The following is a 17,841-nucleotide window of genomic DNA, read 5'->3' as shown; positions in this document are numbered from 1 at the left end:
TGAAAGGCACGAACCAAATCCGAGGCATGAACATCAGAGGCAGTTACCCAAGAATTATCTTCCTGACCATAGCCCTTCCATTTAACCAGGTACTGGAGTCTCCGCCTGGAAATACGGGAGTCCAAGATCTTCTCTATAACGTACTCCAATTCACCCTCAACCAGCACAGGAGCAGGAGGCCCAGCAGAAGGAACCACCGGCACCTCGTATCTCCGCAACAACGACCGATGGAACACATTATGGATAGCGAAAGATGCCGGAAGGTCCAAACGAAAGGAAACAGGGTTAATAATCTCCAAAATCCTATAGGGACCGATGAACCGAGGCTTAAATTTAGGAGAAGAAACCCTCATTGGGACAAAACGGGAAGACAACCACACCAAGTCCCCAACACGAAGGCGAGGACCAACCCGACGCTGGCGGTTAGCAAACCGCTGAGTCCTCTCCTGGGACAAATTCAAATTGTCCACCACTTGTTCCCAAATCCGATACAACCGATCCACCACAGCATCTACTCCAGGACAATCCGAAGACTCCACCTGACCAGAAGAAAAACGGGGATGAAACCCCGAATTGCAAAAGAAAGGGGAAACCAAAGTGGCAGAACTGGCCCGATTATTAAGAGCAAACTCCGCCAACGGCAAAAAGGCAACCCAATCATCCTGATCCGCAGACACAAAACACCTCAAATACGTCTCCAAAGTTTGATTAGTTCGCTCCGTCTGGCCATTAGTCTGAGGATGGAAGGCAGACGAAAAAGACAAATCAATGCCCAACCTGGCACAGAATGCCCGCCAAAATCTAGAAACGAACTGGGTACCCCTATCAGAAACGATATTTTCAGGAATACCATGCAAGCGAACCACATTTTGAAAAAACAAAGGAACCAACTCAGACGAGGAAGGCAACTTCGGCAATGGCACCAAATGAACCATCTTAGAAAAACGGTCACACACCACCCAGATAACAGACATCCTCTGAGAGACAGGAAGATCAGAAATAAAGTCCATCGAGATGTGCGTCCAAGGCCTCTTCGGAATAGGCAAGGGCAACAACAACCCGCTAGCCCTAGAACAACAAGGCTTGGCCCGAGCACACACATCACAAGACTGCACAAAAACACGCACATCACGAGACAGAGATGGCCACCAGAAGGATCTAGCCACCAAATCCCTGGTACCAAAAATTCCAGGATGACCCGCCAGCGTAGAAGAATGAACCTCCGAGATGACTCTACTGGTCCAATCATCAGGAACAAACAGTCTACCAGGTGGACAGCGATCAGGTCTATCCGCCTGAAACTCTTGCAAAGCACGTCGCAGATCTGGGGAAATAGCGGATAATATCACCCCATCCTTAAGGATACCTGTAGGTTCCGAATCACCAGGGGAATCAGGCTCAAAACTCCTAGAAAGGGCATCCGCCTTCACATTCTTAGAACCTGGTAGATATGAGACCACAAAATTAAACCGAGAGAAAAACAACGACCAGCGCGCCTGTCTAGGATTCAGGCGCCTGGCAGACTCAAGATAAATCAGATTCTTGTGATCAGTCAAAACCACCACCTGATGTCTAGCACCCTCAAGCCAATGACGCCACTCCTCAAATGCCCACTTCATGGCCAAAAGCTCCCGATTACCGACATCATAATTTCTTTCGGCGGCAGAAAATTTTCGAGAAAAGAACGCACAAGGTCTCATCACTGAGCAATCGGAACTTTTCTGCGACAAAACCGCCCCCGCTCCGATCTCGGAAGCATCGACCTCAACCTGAAAGGGGAGAGAGACATCGGGCTGGCGCAACACAGGGGCAGACGAAAAGCGGCGCTTAAGTTCCCGAAAGGCCTCCACAGCGGCAGAGGACCAATTGGCAACATCAGCACCCTTCTTAGTCAAATCCGTAAGAGGCTTAGCAACACCAGAAAAACCAGTTATAAATCGACGATAAAAATTAGCAAAGCCCAAGAACTTCTGAAGACCCTTTAGAGAAGTAGGCTGCGTCCAGTCACAAATAGCCTGAACCTTGACAGGGTCCATCTCAACAGAAGAAGGGGAAAAAATGTACCCCAAAAAGGAAATCTTTTGAACCCCAAAAACACACTTAGAACCCTTTACACACAGAGAATTCTCCCGCAAGACCTGAAAAACCCTCCTGACCTGCTGAACATGAGACTCCCAGTCCTCAGAAAAAATCAAAATATCGTCCAAATACACAATCATAAATTTATCCAGATATTCACGGAAAATATCATGCATAAAGGACTGAAAAACTGAAGGCGCATTAGAAAGGCCGAAAGGCATTACTAAATACTCAAAGTGGCCCTCAGGCGTATTAAATGCGGTTTTCCACTCATCCCCTTGCTTAATTCGCACCAAATTATACACCCCACGGAGATCAATCTTGGAGAACCACTTAGCCCCCCTTATGCGAGCAAACAAATCAGTAAGCAGCGGCAACGGATACTGATATTTGACAGTAATTTTATTCAGGAGTCGATAATCAATACAAGGCCTCAGCGAGCCATCCTTTTTAGAGACAAAGAAAAACCCAGCTCCTAAAGGTGATGAAGAAGGACGAATATGTCCCTTTTCCAGGGACTCCTTAACATATTCTCGCATGGCAGCATGCTCAGGTACAGATAGGTTAAACAAACGACCCTTTGGAAATTTACTGCCTGGAATCAGATCTATGGCGCAATCACACTCTCTGTGGGGAGGGAGAGAACCAATTTTAGGCTCTTCAAAAATATCCCCAAAATCCGACAAAAATGCAGGAATCTCAGAGGGAATAGATGACGAGATAGGAACCAAAGGTATGTCCCCATGAGCCCCCCGACATCCCCAGCTTAACACAGACATAGTTTTCCAGTCCAGTACTGGGTTATGAGATTGTAACCATGGTAATCCAAGCACTAAAACATCATGTAAATTATACAACACGAGGAAGCGAATCATCTCCTGATGGTCTGGAGTCATACGCATAGTCACTTGCGTCCAGAACTGTGGTCTATTACAAGCCAGAGGTGTAGAATCAATACCCTTCAGAGGTATAGGGACTTCCAGAGGCTCCAAATCAAACCCACAGCGCCTGGCGAAGGACCAATCCATGAGACTCAGAGCGGCGCCAGAGTCCACATAGGCATCCACGGTAATAACTGATAATGAACAAATCAGAGTTACAGACAGAAGAAATTTAGACTGTAAAGTGCCAATAGAAACAGACTTGTCAACCTTCCTAGTACGTTTAGAGCATGCTGATATAACATGCGCGGAATCACCACAGTAGAAGCACAAGCCATTTTTGCGCCTATAATTCTGCCGCTCGCTTCTTGACAGAATTCTGTCACATTGCATTTTCTCTGGCGTCCCTTCAGAAGATACCTCCAAATGGTGCACGGGTTTGCGCTCCCGCAAACGCCGATCAATCTGAATCGCCATTGTCATGGACTCATTCAGACCTGTGGGCGTAGGAAACCCCACCATGACATCTTTAACGGCATCAGAAAGGCCCTCTCTGAAATTTGCCGCTAGGGCACACTCATTCCACTGAGTAAGCACAGACCATTTACGAAATTTTTGGCAGTATATCTCAGCTTCATCTTGCCCTTGAGACAGGGCTATTAAAGCTTTTTCAGCTTGAATCTCCAAATTAGGCTCCTCATACAGCAACCCTAAAGCCAGAAAAAACGCATCCACATTGAGCAACGCAGGATCCCCTGGTGTCAATGAAAATGCCCAATTTTGAGGGTCACCTCGCAGCAAAGAAATCACAATCTTAACCTGCTGAACAGGATCTCCAGAGGAGTGAGGTCTGAGAGAAAGGAATAATTTACAATTACATTTGAAATTCAGAAACCGAGATCTATCTCCGGAAAATACCTCTGGTGTAGGAATCTTAGGTTCAGAAATAGGAGTACGTATAACATAATCTTGTAAATTCTGAACCTTCGTAGCAAGATTATTTAAACCTGCAGCCAAACTCTGAGGGTCCATCCTTAAACCGGAGAGATCAGAGCCATTCAAGGATTAGAAGGAGAGAAAGGCAAGGCTGTAAATAGAGCAGAAATACAACTGAGCCAACTAAGTAGCAAACATGAGAAAAAAAAAAAAAAATCTACAGACTTCTTTTACTCTCCTTTCTTCTGCCAATTACTTTAACAGCGGCCGGTCATACTGTCATGATTCCCCAATGGCATGGGAACATCAGAAACACAAAAATAACAGACTAGCTCTCGGGTGATGGAAACTCAAGCTGACCGTGACCTAAATCTACCACACAACTAACAGTAGCCAGGAAGCATTCCTACGGCTGCCTAGATGCCATGCGCCAGCCGGAGAACTAACTACGCCTGGAAGAGGAAGGAACAGACCTGGCTTACCTCTAGAGAAATTCCCCAAAGATGATAGTAGCCCCCACGTATATTAACGGTGAGTTCAGAGGAAAAGACATACACAGTATGAAGGTAGATTTAGCAAAGCGAGGTCCACTTACTAGATAGAGGAAGGATACAAAAGAGGACTTCACGGTCAGCTGAAAAACCCTTTCAAAAACACATCCTGAAATTACTTTAAGACTCCTGTGTCAACTCATGACACAGGAGTGGCAATTTCAGTCCACAAGAGCTTCCAGTAACAGGAAAAGACAAAACTGTAAACTGGACAAGAAAAACAAAACAATAAGGACAAGAGTCCACTTAGCTGATCAGCAGACTAGTAGCAGGAACATGCAACTGAAAGACTCAGGTTACAATGATGACCGGCAAGGAAGTGACTGGAGAGCAAGGCTAAATAGGGAACTCCCAAAACTGATGGAAGCAGGTGAGCTGAGGCAGAAAAGCAAACACAAGTCTCCAGTACCACCAGCCACCACCAGGGGAGCCAAAAAGCGGATCACAACACAGGTGTTTGCGTAGGGGCTTCTTGCTCGGGCTCCTCAGCCTGGGGGCTAAGTACAGGCAATTCTTTTCCATAGCTCCCCCTCTCTTTGACTGGAGCATTCTTGTCAAAACAAGAGTTAGATGAATTAATATCATGCGGGTCGGACTCTTCGTCATCTGTGCCGGGCTCTGTGAGCATCACTCCACAGGGCTTCTCAGGCACACTCCCTGTTATGATCCTTAGTGGTTGAGGATCACAAATTACTCCAGCTAAGTAACAAAACATAGGACACGCTCTAGGGAGGTGGCAAACTGGACTGACCGCAAATCTGAACCTATCCAAACACACTAGAAGTAGCCGGTGAATGTGCCTAAAAATCCTAGACGTCTCTAGCCAGCCTGAGGAACTAACTACCCCTAGAGAGAAAGAAAGACCTCTCTTGCCTCCAGAGAAATAATCCCCAAAGATATAGAAGCCCCCAACAGATAATAACGGTGAGGTAAGAGGAAGGCACATACACAGGGGTGAAAGCAGATTCAGCAAAAGAGGCCCACTAATTCTAGATAGCAGAAAATAGCAAAGGGGTCTATGCGGTCAGTAAAAAACCCTTACAAAATATCCACACTGAGATTTCAAGAACCCCCACACCAACTAACGGTGTGGGGGGAGAAAGCCAGTCCCCTAGAGCAACCAGCAAGTAAGAAATCACATTTTAGCAAGCTGGACAAAAAAACATGATGAACGCTGATAATCAGAAAATGAACAAACAAGGACTTAGCTTGTCTTGGAGAGACTGGGAGCAAGGTAGTCACAAGGAATCTGAAGAGCACTGAATACATTGATAGCAGGCAAGGAACTGAGTATCCAGGTGAGTTAAATAGGAAACCAAACAAGGATAACGAACCAGCTGATGAGGCCACCTGCAGAAAGACAACACTACACAGTACTGCTTGTGACCACTAGAGGGAGCCCAAAAATAGAGTTCACAACAACTCCCTGTCTCACACAGCTGTTCCATTTCCTCTGTTCGATCAGGATCCTGTGAGCTGACAGCCAGCACACTCTTCACCTCAGGGGACGATCTTAGTGGTTCCTCCTTCTCATCGATGAGGGCTTCGAAAATGAGTGCCGCAGGAACACTTGGCACTTTCTCTCCTTCTTTGGGAACTCGTGATGGGCAAGGTAGTAAAGCACTTAGGTGGTCTTCTCAAGTGGACTTCCCTTTCTTTCTTCCGGGCTGAGTCTCACAAACAAAACCTTCAGACCCAGGCTGGAAATCCACCAGGCTCGCCTTTACGCATTGGGACAGCGCAGTCATTCCACCAGAGATGCTTGACACCTTCTTCACCTCTCCTTGGCGTCCGACATTGTGGTACTCACTTGCCTTAGGTGGAACTCTTCTCTTCCTGCTGTTCCATTCTCTCCAGGGGCGACGTTCCCTCCAGTTAGCAGGACCCTCAGAGGGGTGAGCGGATCTCTGCCACTGCTCTTCTTGGGTAGGGCAATTTCTGGACATGTGTCCCACCCTTCTGCTTGACCAGCACTCATGTCTGCATCTGTCTGGAGGGCGCTTCAGTCTGAATCATCGACCTTGGTGGGAGACATCTCTCATCTGCGGTTGCTCTTCACCCCAGGATATGGAGTTACACTCTGGGGCCACAACTAAAGCTTTCTTCATGCTGCCCACCTCTCCTCTATCTTTTTCTGGCGGCTTCCGCACATTACCTCGGGGTATGCCGCTGGTCCCCAAAACGGCAGTAAGGGCTTTCCCCAGACTCTCAATCTCCTCCCAGATTCTTCTTATCTTCAGCTGGGAATCTCGGGTCCACAGCACCTCCTCTTCATTTTGACTGGGTGCTCCGCAGTTGTAGCATGTAGGCAGTCTTCTTCGCCAAGAGGCACTAGTCTCACTTTGGGGGCCGGTCTCTCTTTCTCGCACCGGAGGGCTGTACTCTGCAGCAGGGGCCTTCTTATATTCAGCTACTTCCACTCTCTCTTTCGGGGAGCACGGCGCTGCAGCCTGCTCTCTTTCTGGCGCGCTGTCCCCTCTGTCTGGCACGCTCTGATCTCCCACTCTTTTCTAACCACACCCCCTCTCTTCCTCTCTGCCCCCAGCAGTCACTTGGTCTCCTCTGTCCAGGGCAGAAAGTCTTCCCCCCGACAACCCAGCTGTCTGACTCAGTGGTTCCAGGTAAGGAGCAGGGAAAGCAACCTCCTTACACAATGGTCTATAGACCAATGTCAGCTCCTCATAGAGTCTAATCTCTTATGGTCAGAAGGGTACTTTCTCTCTTCTGTGCTGTGTAAGCTCTTATAGTCAGCAAGGGCCTCTCTCTCTTGTTCTCTCTTATGCAGTGTGTAAGTTCTTATAGTCCCTTTAAAAGGGACCTGTAACCACACTGTAAAACAGTGGTATTATATACAGAGGAAATTGAGTGATGCAAGGTTGCGTTTTCTTCCTTTGCTATCCTATTACCAAAATGTCAACATAATTCCTCTAATTACCCTAGCTAATTATAACAAATTATTTGGTGCAGTACAGCAATATTTTTTGTCACCCTACCAAATCATCGAATTGTGTTGAATGATGTGTTAGTTTACAAATTACAGAATGCTATTTTAGTTGCTGCAGGATTTAGACTATTTTTAGTGTTCAAAAAAATTCTGAAAAAAACTTATGAGCAGAAATATTTGTAATTGGCTCAAGCATAGTCCAGACCAGTCCACTGACTTTTCTCCACTAAGACTAGAAATATATTCTTCACAGTACATAGACCTTTGGCAGCTGGAAGAACAGGGACCAGAGTGAAACAGCTGTGTTAAAACCACACGCTCAGAATATATCTGGACTCAGGAGATGGACAATAAAACAAAAATGAAAAAAAATTTCTGATCTGGATAAAAAAGAACAAAAACTATTTGTTAAGATTCCTTGGAGTGGAAAATACAAAGTTTCCATAAAACAAGAGCCAGATGCTGTTTCCCTCTTGTGAAGACCTGACCCACATAGCCATACACGCAATTTAATACTAGAAATGAACAGATCTGTCTAAATATCATATGAGCAATTATTATGGAATCTGAATCTGTCATACTGATGAAATGGCATGTCTGCTGTACCTGTTGTTTTGAGTGATGTTTCAGTTGTGTGCGAGTATCTAAAAAGTAACACATTTTCAATATATTATTAGCCCTACTGTTTTTGCTAGTTTTCTGGGATAAAAGACTGTCAAAAGTTGCAATGCTTTTACGCAATGTGAAGTTGCGCAAAAACTTTGCAACTTTTCGTGTTTTCATCTTCTTTTATAAATAGTCTCTGTGTACGGTACATAGTTTTAGGATTTCTTACCTCAGTTTCTAAGCATATTGACATGTTTATATAAGTTTTTTCAGATATGCCTCGTTAACAAAGCATATTGCTACATATGGGGAAAAGTCACTTTCACAAAGGTGAAACTTGACTAACATGGTAAGTAGTGTTGAGCGATACCTTCCGATATCTGAAAGTATCGGTATCTGATTGGATCGGCCGATATTAAAAAAATATTGGCTATCGCCGATACCGATACCCGATACCAATGCAAGTCAATGGGACCAAAATATCAGAATTAAAATAAACCCTTTCTTTCCTTGTAGGTTCATTCTACATGAAGGAAAACAACTAAGAATAATGTAGGATGTATTGGGGGTGGTGGTGGAGACATTAAAGGCATAGAGGTTTAGCCCAATGAAATGGTATAGTAGGAATTTTAATTTTTTTTTTAAGACGTTCGGAGTTACAAAGATATTGACTATGTTAAGATTTTTTTTATTTTGTCAGATATTGATGTTTCACTACTTCCATGCCCTTCACCTTCTTTTTTACTTCTCCGACACTTTCTTCTTCATCATCCTCAGCAGCAGCATCTTTGACATCAACTTCTTCTTCACCTTATTCATCTTCTTCTTCATCTTCTACCTATTATTTTTTTTTGTTACATTCTTCATATTCTTTTTATTAAACTATTATTCTTCTTCATATTATACTTCTTCATCATATTCTTATTTGAGACAGGCATTCCTGTAGTTGTTATCTATAACAGTTTGAAGATTACACCTTCCATTCTGCCTGTCACAAAAGAGTTACAACAGGATTTGTCCGCGTTCAGTTAGGCCTGCAGCAGCAGGCTTTTTCCAGGGGCACCACAAGGAGGAACGGACTCACCCCCATACACTGCTTAGTCTTCTTCTGCTTATAATTTAGATAATATCTTTTGCTCTTATGTTTAGTCTTGTGCTTAATGTTCTTCTGCTCTTTGTTCTGCAGCCTCTTGTTCTTCTGCTTCTCGGTTTTCCGGGTCGTGTTTAGGGTCTTGAACTTGGAAATGTAGCAGAAGGTACAAGAAGGCTGAGAAAATGCCGATAACCAGCTGATGGAACTGGAACTCGGATGGCTACCCGAAGGTCCAAGAGCCAATGGAACTACCGAGGACCAGCTGACGTTACTGGAACCCGGTTACTAAGCAGGAGGTACTCGTGCAAGAAAGCACTACCAAGGACCACCTGACGTTGGTGGAACTCGGATACCCAGAAGGAGGCACCTAAGCCAAAGGCTCTGCCCAGAACCAGCTGATGGTACTGGAACCAGGATGGGGAGCAGAAGGTACAAGAGCAAAAGACATTGCCGAGAACCAGCTGATGGTACTGGAACCTGGATGGGTAGCCGAAGGTACAAGAGCCAATGGAACTACCAAGGACCAGCTGAAGATACTGGAACCCGGTTACTAAGCAGGAGGTACCCGTGCCAGACAGCACTACCAAGGACCATCTGATGTTGGTGGAACTCGGATACCCAGAAGGAGGAAACTAAGCCAAATGCTCTGCCCGGAACCAGCTGACGGTACTGGAACCAGGGGGACCTATTCAAGATTGTCTTCCTAGAGCCCCAACTAGCGGTGTTGAAGCCAAGGGTCAGCAGGGGGAGCATAGTGTAGGCTGAAGCCTGCACTGGAGGCAGCTTATTGTCTGTTGTGTCTGCGTGGCGTTTGCAGGACAAGTTGCCGGCTACACAGCAGGGGAACAGCTGGCGTTACTGAACCCCACTGACACAGTGGCGGGTGTTTTCCTCTGTGCAGCCAGCTTTCCGAGCACCAACTGGTGGTGTTAGAGCCCAGGGACAGCAGGAGGAGCAGAGTGTAGTATGAAGCCTACACTGGAGGCAGCTTATTGTCTGTTGTGTCTGCGTGGCGTTTGCAGGACACATTGCCGGCTACACAGCAGGGGAACAGCTGGCGTTGCTGAAATCCACTGACACAGTGGCGAGGCGAGTGTTTTTCTCTGTGTAGCCAGCACTTCCATGCACCAACTGGCAGTGTTAGAGCCCAGGGAATCAAGGAGGAGCAGAGTGTAGGCCGAAGCCTGCACTGGAGGCAGCTTATTGTCTGTTGTGTCTGTGTGGCGTTTGCAGGACACCTTGCTGGCTACACAGCAGGGGAACAGCTGGCGTTACTGAACCCCACTGACACAGTGGCGGGTGCATTTCTCTGTGCACCCAGCACTTCCGGGCACCAACTGGCGGTGTTAGAGCCCAGGGTCAGCAGGAGGAGCAGAGGAGCAGAGTGTAGTACGAAGCCTGCACTGGAGGCAGCTTAGTGTCTGTTGTGTCTGCGTGGCGTTTGCAGGACACATTGCCGGCTACACAGCAGGGGAACAGCTGGCGTTGCTGAAACCCACTGACACAGTGGCGAGGCGAGTGTTTTTCTCTGTGTAGCCAGCACTTCCGAGCACCAACTGGCGGTGTTAGAGCCCAGGGAATCAAGGAGGAGCAGAGGAGCAGAGTGTAGGCCGAAGCCTGCACTGGAGGCAGCTTATTGTCTGTTGTGTCTGCATGGCATTTGCAGGACAGGTTGACGGCTACACAGCAGGGGAACAGCTGGCGATACTGAACCCCACTGACACAGTGGCAGGTGTTTTTCTCTGTGCAGCCAGCACTTCTGAGCACCAACTGGCGGTGTTAGAGCCCAGGGTCAGCAGGAGGAGCAGAGGAGCAGAGTGTAGGTCGAAGCCTGCACTGGAGGCAGCTTAGTGTCTGTTGTGTCTGCGTGGCGTTTGCAGGACACATTGCCGGCTACACAGTCGTGGAACAGCTGGCGTTACTGAACCCCACTGACACAGTGGCGGGTGTTTTTCTCTGTGCAGCCAGCACTTCTGAGCACCAACTGGCAGTGTTAGACCCCAGGGACAGCAGGAGGAGCAGAGTGTAGGCCGAAGCCTGCACTGGAGGCAGCTTAGTGTCTGTTGTGTCTGCGTGGCATTTGCAGGACACATTGCTGACTACACAGCAGGGGAACAGCTGGCATTGCTGAACCCCACTGACACAGTGGCGAGGCGAGTGTTTTTCTCTGTGTAGCCAGCACTTCCGAGCACCAACTGGCGGTGTTAGAGCCCAGGGAATCAAGGAGGAGCAGAGGAGCAGAGTGTAGGCCGAAGCTTGCACTGGAGGCAGCTTATTGTCTGTTGTGTCTGCGTGGCATTTGCAGGACACGTTGCTGGCTACACAGCAGGGGAACAGCTGGCGATACTGAACCCCACTGACACAGTGGCAGGTGTTTTTCTCTGTGCAGCCAGCACTTCTGAGCACCAACTGGCGGTGTTAGAGCCCAGGGTCAGCAGGAGGAGCAGAGGAGCAGAGTGTAGGCCGAAGCCTGCACTGGAGGCAGCTTAGTGTCTGTTGTGTCTGCGTGGCGTTTGCAGGACACATTGCCGGCTACACAGTCGTGGAACAGCTGGCGTTACTGAACCCCACTGACACAGTGGCGGGTGTTTTTCTCTGTGCAGCCAGCACTTCTGAGCACCAACTGGCAGTGTTAGACCCCAGGGACAGCAGGAGGAGCAGAGTGTAGGCCGAAGCCTGCACTGGAGGCAGCTTAGTGTCTGTTGTGTCTGCGTGGCGTTTGCAGGACACATTGCTGACTACACAGCAGGGGAACAGCTGGCATTGCTGAACCCCACTGACACAGTGGTGAGGCGAGTGTTTTTCTCTGTGTAGCCAGCACTTCCGAGCACCAACTGGCGGTGTTAGAGCCCAGGGAATCAAGGAGGAGCAGAGGAGCAGAGTGTAGGCCAAAGCTTGCACTGGAGGCAGCTTATTGTCTGTTGTGTCTGCGTGGCTTTTGCAGGACACGTTGCTGGCTACACAGCAGGGGAACAGCTGATGTTTCTGAACCATACTGACACAGCGGCGAGTGTTGTGAATTCGGTTTGTGGGCTCCCCCGGTGGTTTGTTATGGTAGTGTCTCTTATGTGCCTTCTTCCATCTCTGATTACCTGTCGCCACCCTCTAGGGGAGTTTCCTATTTAAGGCTGTTTGGCTGTTAGTCATATGCCGGCCAACAATGTGCTAGTAGCATTCTGTTGCATTCACCTGCTTCAAGTCCCAGTTCAGCTAAGTTGAATTTTGTTTCTTGTTTTGCTATTTTTGTCCAGCTATCTGCAATGTGACCTTTCAGTGCTGGAAGCTCTTGTGGACAGAAAATTACTACTCCAGTGGCATGAGTTGTCACTGGAGTTTAAAGTAGTTTCTGGATGGTGTTTTTGAATAGTGTTTTTAGGTTGACCGTGAAGTAACACTTTCCTGTCCTTCTGCTATCTAGTAAGCGGACCTCACTGTGCTAAATCTGCTGTTCATCCTACGTATGTCATTTCCTCTGAACTCACCGTCAATATCTGTGGGGGGCTACTGTCACCTTTTGGGGTTCATCTGGAGGTAAGGCAGGCCTGTATATTCCTCTTATAGGGGTAGTTAGATCTCCGGCTGGCGCGTGGTGTCTAGGGCATCGTAGGTACATCCCCCGGCTACTGTAAGTGTTGGGTCAGGTTCAGGTCACGGTCGACCTTAGTTTCCATCACCCGAGAGCTAGTCCGTTTTGTATTTTTATTCCCCTGGTCATTGGGGTAACCACAACAGTTTGGCCGGCCTGTAAAAAATCTATGTGTTAAAATATGCACTAAAGCAGGAAGGAGGAGAAAAGGTTTTTTTTTTTTCTGTGTTTGAAAGTGCACCTTAGTTTGCTCATTTGTATTCCTTGCTTAAACTGCAGTCTTCAGCCTTTTTTTTTCTCCTCTCCTCTTAACCTCTGAATGTTTGGGTTACACCCATTTGAATCATGGATTCACAGAGTTTAGTTGCAGGTTTGAATAACCTTGCGACAAAAGTACAGAACCTACAAGATTTTGTTATACGTGCTCCAATGTCTGAACCTAAGATTCCTCTGCCTGAATACTTTACCGGAGACAGATCCCGGTTTTTGAGTTTCAGGGAAAATTGCAAATTGTTTTTGTCTCTGAGATCTCACTCTGCTGGTGATCATACTCAACAAGTTAAAATTGTTATCTCTCTACTGCGCGGCGACCCACAAAGTTGGGCATTTGCATTATCGCCAGGGGATCCTGCGTTGTTAAATGTAGATGCGTTTTTTCAGGCTTTGGGGTTGCTTTATGAAGAGCCTAATTTGGAGATTTTGGCTGAGAAAGCCTTGATAGCTCTTTCCCAAGGGCAAGATGAAGCTGAGATATACTGCCAGAAATTCCGTAAATGGTCGGTGCTTACTAGATGGAATGAGTGCGCCTTAGCAGCTAATTTCAGAGAAGGTCTCTCTGATGCCGTGAAGGATGTCATGGTGGGGTTCCCTGTGCCTACAGGTCTGAATGATGCCATGAAATTGGCTATCCAGATTGATCGGCGTTTGCGGGAGCGCAAATCTGTGCACCATATGGCGGGGTCTTCTGAGGAAAAATCTGTGCACCATATGGCGGTATCTTCTGAGCAAAAACCTGTGCACCATATGGCGGTGTCTTCTGAGCAAAGACCTGTGCACCATTTGGCGGTGACCTCTGAAAAGGCATTAGAGCATATGCAATGCGATCGTGTTTTGTCTAGAGGCGAACGTCAAAATTACAGGCGCAAAAATGGATTGTGCTTCTACTGTGGTGATCCAGCTCATGTTATATCAGCATGCTCTAAACGTATAAATAAGGTTGATAAAAAGGTTGATAAATCTTTTTCTACAGGTACCTTGCAGTCAAAATTTCTTTTGTCCGTGACATTGATTTGTACCTTATCATCTGTTACTGTGAATGCTTATGTGGATTCTGGCGCCGCTCTGAGTCTCATGGATTGGTCCTTTGCCAAGCGTTGTGGGTTTGATTTGGAGCCGTTGGAAGTTTCTATTCCCCTGAAGGGTATTGATTCTACACCTTTGGCTAGCAATAAACCACAATATTGGACACAAGTGACTATGCGTCTTACCCCAGACCATCAGGAGATTATTCGTTTCCTTGTATTATATAACCTACATGATGTCTTAGTGCTTGGATTACCATGGTTACAGATTCATAATCCCGTCTTGGACTGGAAATCTATGTCTGTGTTGAGCTGGGGATGTCGGGGTATTCATGGGGATGCACCTTTGGTTCCTATTTCTTCATCTACTCCCTCTGAGATCCCAGCATTTCTGTCAGATTTTTATGATGTCTTTCAAGAGCCTAAAGTTGATTCTCTCCCTCCCCACAGAGAGTGTGACTGCGCTATTGAATTGATCCCCGGTAGTAAGTTTCCTAAGGGTCGCTTGTTTAATTTGTCTGTGCCCGAACATACTGCTATGCGGGAGTATATCAGAGAATCCTTGGAAAAGGGTCATATTCGCCCCTCGTTGTCTCCACTAGGGGCAGGATTTTTCTTTGTAGGTAAAAAGGATGGTTCATTGAGACCTTGTATCGACTATCGACTTTTGAATAAGATTACAGTTAAATACCAGTACCCGTTACCTTTACTGACTGATATGTTTGCTCGCATAAAGGGGGCTAAGTGGTTCACTAAGATCGATCTACGTGGTGCGTATAATTTGGTGCGGATTAAGCAGGGGGATGAGTGGAAGACCGCATTTAATACGCCTGAAGGCCATTTTGAGTATTTGGTAATGCCTTTCGGTCTCGCAAATGCCCCTTCCGTTTTTCAGTCCTTTATGCACGATATTTTCCGTGAATATCTGGATAAGTTTATGATTGTGTATTTGGATGATATTCTTGTTTTTTCGGAGGACTGGGAATCTCACGTTCAACAGGTCAGGAGAGTTTTTCAGGTTTTGCGAGCTAATTCTCTTTTTGTAAAGGGCTCAAAGTGTAGTTTTGGAGTTCAGAGAATTTCCTTTTTGGGATATATTTTTTCCCCTTCATCTATGGAGATGGACCCTGTCAAGGTCCAGGCTATTTGTGATTGGATGCAACCTACTTCTTTGAAGAGTCTGCAAAAGTTCTTGGGTTTTGCTAATTTCTATCGCCGATTTATAGCGGGTTTTTCTGCCATTGCTAAACCTTTGACTGATTTGACCAAAAAGGGTGCTGATGTTGCTAATTGGTCCTCTGCGGCTGTGGAGGCCTTTCAAGAGCTTAAGCGCCGCTTTTCTTCCGCTCCTGTGTTGCGCCAACCTGATGTGTTACTTCCGTTCCAGGTTGAGGTGGATGCTTCGGAGATCGGAGCAGGTGCAGTTTTGTCGCAGAAAGATCCTGACTGCTCAGTAATGAGACCATGTGCGTTTTTCTCCCGAAAGTTTTCGCCCGCTGAGCGAAATTATGATGTGGGAAATCGGGAACTTCTGGCCATGAAGTGGGCGTTTGAGGAGTGGCGTCATTGGCTTGAGGGTGCTAGACACCAGGTGGTGGTCCTCACTGACCACAAGAATCTAATTTATCTTGAGTCGGCCAGGCGTCTGAATCCTAGACAGGCGCGCTGGTCGTTGTTTTTCTCCCGATTTAACTTTGTGGTGTCATATCTGCCTGGGTCCAAGAATGTGAAGGCGGATGCCCTCTCTAGGAGTTTTGAGCCTGACTCGCCTGGTGATTCCGAACCTACCGGCATCCTGAAGGATGGGGTGATATTGTCAGCTGTCTCCCCAGACCTGCGGCGTTCTTTGCAGGAGTTTCAGGTGGATAGGCCTGATCGCTGTCCGCCTGGTAGACTGTTTGTCCCTGATGATTGGACCAGTAGAGTTATCTCGGAGGTTCATTCTTCCGCGTTGACAGGTCATCCTGGAATTTTTGGCACCAGGGATTTGGTGTCTAGGTCCTTCTGGTGGCCTTCTTTGTCTCGAGATGTGCGCATGTTTGTGCAGTCTTGTGATGTTTGTGCTCGGGCCAAGCCCTGCTGTTCTAGGGCCAGTGGGTTGTTGTTGCCCTTGCCTATTCCTACGAGGCCTTGGACGCACATCTCTATGGACTTTATTTCTGACCTTCCGGTTTCTCGTAGGATGTCTGTCATCTGGGTGATTTGTGACCGTTTTTCTAAGATGGTTCATTTGGTACCTTTACCCAAATTGCCCTCCTCCTCTGAGTTGGTTCCTCTATTTTTTCAGAATGTGGTGCGTTTGCATGGTATTCCTGAGAATATAGTGTCTGACAGGGGTACTCAGTTTGTGTCTAGATTTTGGCGGACGTTCTGTGCCAGGATGGGTATCGATTTGTCTTTTTCGTCTGCATTCCATCCTCAGACTAATGGCCAGACTGAGCGTACTAATCAGACCTTGGAGACTTACTTGAGGTGTTTTGTGTCCGCTGATCAGGATGATTGGCTTGACTTTTTGCCGTTGGCAGAGTTTGCCCTTAACAATCGGGCCAGTTCTGCCACTTTGGTTTCTCCATTTTTTTGTAATTCAGGGTTTCACCCTCGGTTTTCGTCCGGTCAATTGGAGTCTTCGGATTGTCCTGGAGTGGATGCTGTGGTTGATAGGATGCATCGGATTTGGGGACAGGTTGTGGACAATCTGAAGTTGTCCCAGGAGAAGACTCAACAGTTCACTAATCGTCATCGGCGTATTGGTCCTCGTCTTTGTGTTGGGGACCTGGTGTGGCTGTCTTCTCGATTTGTTCCTATGAAGGTCTCGTCTCCTAAGTTTAAGCCTCGGTTTATCGGCCCTTATAGGATTCTGGAGGTTCTTAATCCTGTGTCCTTTCGTTTGGACCTCCCAGCATCTTTTAATATCCATAATGTTTTCCATCGGTCATTATTGCGGAGGTATGAGGTACCGGTTGTTCCTTCTGCTGATCCACCTGCTCCTGTGTTGGTTGAGGGTGAATTGGAGTATGTGGTGGAAAAGATCTTGGACTCCCGTGTTTCCAGACGGAAACTTCAGTATCTGGTTAAGTGGAAAGGTTATGGCCAGGAGGATAATTCTTGGGTGACAGCATCCGATGTTCATGCTCCCGATTTGGTTCGTGCATTTCATAGTGCTCATCCAGATCGCCCTGGTGGTTCTGGTGAGGGTTCGGTGCCCCCTCCTTAAGGGGGGGGTACTGTTGTGAATTCGGTTTGTGGGCTCCCCCGGTGGTTTGTTATGGTAGTGTCTCTTATGTGCCTTCTTCCATCTCTGATTACCTGTCGCCACCCTCTAGGGGAGTTTCCTATTTAAGGCTGTTTGGCTGTTAGTCATATGCCGGCCAACAATGTGCTAGTAGCATTCTGTTGCATTCACCTGCTTCAAGTCCCAGTTCAGCTAAGTTGAATTTTGTTTCTTGTTTTGCTATTTTTGTCCAGCTATCTGCAATGTGACCTTTCAGTGCTGGAAGCTCTTGTGGACAGAAAATTACTACTCCAGTGGCATGAGTTGTCACTGGAGTTTAAAGTAGTTTCTGGATGGTGTTTTTGAATAGTGTTTTTAGGTTGACCGTGAAGTAACACTTTCCTGTCCTTCTGCTATCTAGTAAGCGGACCTCACTGTGCTAAATCTGCTGTTCATCCTACGTATGTCATTTCCTCTGAACTCACCGTCAATATCTGTGGGGGGCTACTGTCACCTTTTGGGGTTCATCTGGAGGTAAGGCAGGCCTGTATATTCCTCTTATAGGGGTAGTTAGATCTCCGGCTGGCGCGTGGTGTCTAGGGCATCGTAGGTACATCCCCCGGCTACTGTAAGTGTTGGGTCAGGTTCAGGTC

Source organism: Ranitomeya variabilis, chromosome 1, assembly GCF_051348905.1.
Source record: "Ranitomeya variabilis isolate aRanVar5 chromosome 1, aRanVar5.hap1, whole genome shotgun sequence".
NCBI classification, from domain to species: domain Eukaryota; kingdom Metazoa; phylum Chordata; class Amphibia; order Anura; family Dendrobatidae; genus Ranitomeya; species Ranitomeya variabilis.
The sequence above is the reverse complement of the archived record's forward strand: the minus strand, read 5'-3'. Positions refer to the sequence as shown.